This window comes from Sus scrofa, chromosome 8 (genome assembly GCF_054392235.1).
Source record: "Sus scrofa isolate SSC_HxYL_T2T_F1_AM1 chromosome 8, Sscrofa_HxYL_maternal_Yorkshire_Landrace_v2.0, whole genome shotgun sequence".
Classification (NCBI taxonomy): domain Eukaryota; kingdom Metazoa; phylum Chordata; class Mammalia; order Artiodactyla; family Suidae; genus Sus; species Sus scrofa.
Genome location: NC_139390.1, coordinates 101,777,275 through 101,782,356, shown reverse-complemented (window position 1 = coordinate 101,782,356; position 5,082 = coordinate 101,777,275). Strand labels below are relative to the sequence as shown.

Below are 5,082 nucleotides of genomic sequence, written 5' to 3'. Positions count from 1 at the left end.
AGTTTTGAGAACTGCTGGTCTGTACATATACATATAGCCCAATCTGCCTAATTTCTTAAGAAATATTATGGTACTGCCATAGTGAATATTACATTTGTCCCAAAACAGCTTCTAGATTCCTTCATCCAGACTTTGTACCCACCATTCCCTCACCTTATCTTCTTTTATACTACTGTCCTTGTCTAAACCCTTTCAATTCCCTTCAAGAAACTTTCTACAATGATTTCTATTTCGTGAGCATTTTTTTTTTTTTTTCTTTTTACTGCCGCACTAGCAGCCTAGGGAATTCCCCAGGCTAGGTGTCGATCAGAGCTGCAGCTGCTGGCCTGCACCACAGCCACAGCAACACCAGATCTGAGCTGCATCTGCGACCTATGCCACATCTTGCAGCAATGCTGGATCCTTAACCCATTGAGCGAGGCCAGGGATGGAACCCATATCCTCATGGAGAGGATGTCAAGTTCTTAATCTGCCGAACCGCAATGGGAACTCCTAGCAAGCATCAAAAAAAATTTTTTTTGCATAGAATTTATTTTGTTTTGCCTCTCTTATTTCTTTACTTTAGGTTCCATACCTTCTAACTGCTACTGTTTTTTTTCAATAAGTATTTGTTGAACAAATTATATGAATTTTTACTCTGCCATTTGTCTATCTTACAGTATAGCATATGAACCAAAAACCTTACCATTTTCTTATCTACACATTTCATTACTAATGACTTTACTGTTATAGATTGAGCGTTCAGAAACCTGTGAGAGAAGACTCACACGTGTAAGTTCATCAGGCCGCCCAAATGATGTAGCAGGATTGCACATCTCTTTTGTCCTTAAGCCTATCCAGTTATTGTTTTATGCTCTTATACTAGACAGTTTTGTCTGACAGACACGAGGACTGGAGAAGACATCCTATGCAATGCAAAGGCAATACTTGTACTTAGTAATTAGTAACTAAGTATCCCTCACCAGTTGTCAGGAATGGCTTATCTTGGGATTTTGCAGGAGACTAAAATGCTATTGAACTTGTGAGTGAAAAAATTAATTAGCACACTGTGGTCCTGCGGGTGCCAAGTATGCTTAGACTCTGAGGAACATTGCAGGTGATTGGTACCTGTTTGCCATAGGCCAGTGACTACCAGCAACATAGATTTCCTAGTTTTCCTTACTCTTTGAATAACTGAAGGTAGTTGAATTTAAAAGGAAGTTGATTCTAGTGCCCCATAATTCAAAGATTGCCTAATCATGACCATCTAAGTGCTTATATCTGTAAGGCTATTTTCTTCTTTCCCATGAACATGGCCTATAACCTTGGGAGATATATAGTCATAATAACATAGGAAGGTAAACATATTTGTATATATTCCTGTTGGACTGTGAAAGGCCAGTGTCAAAGCCGAAATGCCCTTTAATCAAGACCTAGCTGAAGTGAAATGTTTGGCAGTGAGCTTGTCTGTATTTTCCACAAATGATCCTCACTGCCTGTACATGAATCCTCCTTACATACACTTTACAGAGAAGGTGCACTTCAGTGTATCTGGATTCTAATTAAGTTCAAAGTTGTAATGTACAGCAAAGGAATATATCTTTAAAATAACTGGATTAGTTAGATTAAATGACAGTTGAAGAGAAAAGGAACTTTTAAATTCCATTTAAATATATTTATTTAATCTTATAAGATTAAAAGATACAAATTCATCTGTAGAGGAAAGCCTTACTGAATTCAGCTACACACAGAGAAACAGGTAAGAAAAGATACCTCAGTGTTGTTTTGGTTAATAATGTGTGTGTGTGTGTGTGTGTGTGTGTGTGTGTGTGTGTGTGTGTGTAGTTCTAAGCATATGCTGCTATATACTGAGCATTTGGATACTCTCAGGTCCTTTAATGAAATTTATTCTCTTAAAATATTGATAAGCTCACCAAAAGGGATTTCTTTATTTATTTTTAAATGCGTCTGATGCAAATTTTATGGGGGGGCGGTGGCTGGAGAGAAAATTATGCACTGTTTTATCAATGTCAATGATTTTCAATCCATTAACAAATTTCTCTGTTCCATTCTATGTCTACCACTTTTTGCTTTTTTACTCTCTTTAGCACGTGATCTCCCACAATACAAGTATCTTTCTAAAACCATTGATTCATTTATTCACTACTTTTAACTGTCTTTTACCTTCCTTGTATCCTTTCTTCCTAACTCAGCTTTACTCCAATGGTCAACCATGATAATTACTCCTTTGCATATACCAGCAACCCCTTTCTCCCCCTTTACCTCGTGTTACTCTCTTGGCTAAACCATAGCTCTGGTTAAATACAACACTTTACTTTCTCTGAACTTGGCTCCTGCACCATAGATATACACATATGTCTCAATTTAAATTAATAGTAGTTTACCTCAAGAGGCTCTTAAAACTTTGCAGTAATCACTTTGTATTTTCAAAGTCCCTTCCCATAAATAACTATTTTATGTCTTCTTTCTGCTCAGTTTTTCCAAACATTCTCCATTATCTTTAATCTCAGATTTTACCTTGTAATTCACTGAGAAAATGTAAGTTATTAGAAGGGAACTTCCACCAAGATGGCTATGCACTTGTCATACCCAGGTCTATATTCTCTCCCTTTCTTTTGATGCTATAAATGAGCCATCTATGCTCCTAGCTAACACAAAGTGCTACCTTTACACACTAGATATCAGCTTTTCTTGTCTACTGAATTATAGTTATCTCTTCTTTCTTCTCAAATTTCTTCTCTATTGGGTGATTACCACTAGCATACAAACATGGTGCTATTTTTTCTGTTTGAAAATAACCCTTGCTTGATTATACTTTTACCTCCAGCTAATACCCTATTTATGTCCTACAATTGACGGTAAAGCTATTCAAGAGAGTTTCTTGTTTTTTCCTATTCCATTCTCTGTGGACCCTCCAGTCTGTAACCCCACCCCATGGCTCTACTAGAAGAACTTCATCAAGGTCAACAGTAACCTCTGTGTTGCTGAAAGCAATGGCCAGCTCTCACTATTCATCTTATTTTATCCATCGAGAGCATTTGCCCTAGTTAATCACTTTCTCCTCTTTGAAAGTTACCTTCTCTCTCTTAGTTCTTCTATCTTGCTGGCTATTGGTTTTCAGTCTTCTTTGCTGGGTCCTAAGCATCTTCTATGGACTTTTCTCCTTTATACTTGCTCCCTGAGTGATCTAATCCTTTCCTAGAGTTTTAAATATCTATTTCTGCACTCATGAATCTAAAATATATCTCTCTACTGCTCCAGAAAGGTAACTGCACAGTATTGCATGCTCGTGATTAGGAATCCATAGTGTTAAGGTATGTAAAACAGAGTTTCCTGTTTGGTAAATACATGGAGAACTAAAGATAATGGTGCACCCGAAGAGGGTGTGGAAACTCTGCACCCTTTCCCCATTCCTTTCCTTATGCATCTCTTTTATCTGGCTGTTACTGAGTTATAAAAGTTCAGTCTCAGAACCATACCCTATAACATGTCAACGAATATATCCTAGCCTTGAGGGACCAGGATGATGATCACTTAGACCATTCTGCAGGTGTTATCAGAGGATAGACATCAAGAGTTGCTCACATTGTCATAGGTGAAATGCACGGGTGGGAGCCAGGCACTTTTCCTGAAGGTATGATGAGAAATATTAACATACTTACAAGTAGTTCCTGAGTTTGTAACTTGGAAGTCTTAAGTAAAACCTCTTTGGATTTGTTTCATGGTAATCAGTTTGTGGAAATCTCAAAGAATATCTGTGGTACAAATCATGATAGCAAATGCTGTCATGATGTTCTGAACCACAGAGGAACTGGGGGCTGTTTCTGACCTGAATGGGATCATGAGGTCCACAGTCATAGCAGCATTCAGCATTCAGGCCAAAGGGAAAACTTACTGGGCTAAGGTGACAGCTGAGGCAGAAAAGGAAAAAAGTGCTCAGCAAGTTTCTGATTGCAAGAAAGTAAGAGTAATCTGGATGCTGAGACTGAGATGTATACAAGCATTGATATCATTGTTCTGACCAAGAACTTATGTGTGATCATAATGGAGATTGTAGACTTCACAAGGTGCAAAAGACCATCAAAGTTAAAATTGGTGTGACCTATCCAGCTGAAATTGTATCAGAATCAGTATCAAGGACAGATATCCTCTCTTGGCCGATTGCCAACCAGTGTTCAAATCTATCATGCAAACAGAATTTTTTGGACTACAAGAACAGATTAAGTCCTACTATCACTAAATGAAAATCTGCAGCCAAGTTAAAGCTGAGATCCAGAACGTGGGAAGAGAGGTAATCATGTCAATTTTGGACAGTATTACTTCCCTGATCCAAATGGCCAAAAATTTAATGAATGCTGTAGTGAAAACCATGAAAATGTCTTACATAGCCTTGGTCAAGATAGTTCAAAATCAGAGTCCTCTGGGCCTTGGCACCCAGTTGTGATGCCAAGAATGAAGGCCCTGAAAAAAAAAAATTCCTTGATTAAAGGAAAGAAGCCAGAGGAAATTTATGCAGCTGTTTAGATTAGGCTCAACAAAGAAAACAATTCACATAGAATTTGGAGGAAAACATATCTACTGAAACAACTCTTCCACTCTAGCGCCTTTTTTTTTTTTTTTTTGGTCATCCCAATTTCTTAACCTGCTATCCAGGAGAGAACTTCCTCTAGTGCCTTTATTACAAAGTCCTGGGTAAACACACTACTTTAATTTTACATTTGATTAGTTCCGCAAGTACAATAGCTTTTAGAGTTTAACCTTCAGATAAATAGCATGAAACACTGCAAGCTAAACCAACATGAGCAATGTATATTTGGGATCATGTCATTGTCATCTCTGTGTGGTCAGTACCCAGTAAGAAATCAACATATGCTTGTTGAATGAATAAAACCTTTAAATGTTGTTCAGCCTTTCCCATCACAGAGAATATCTTATATCCATTGCCAAATGAACATAAGAGACCCAAATGAATCATCTGTAATAGTTTAAGTACACTCACCCTTTTTATTTTGAGATAAAACATTGACATGAGCTCTTGACTTGGTTTTCATTGGAAACAAAAGACTTGATTAAATATTTTCC

The 5,082-nt window shown here is 37.5% G+C and overlaps 1 pseudogene; it reads left to right on the top strand.

Annotated features, from left to right (window-relative positions):
* The first annotated feature begins 1,394 nt into the window (after positions 1-1,394).
* On the top strand, positions 1,395-4,582 carry LOC102164158 (catenin alpha-3 pseudogene; annotated as a pseudogene).
* The last annotated feature ends 500 nt before the right edge of the window (positions 4,583-5,082 follow it).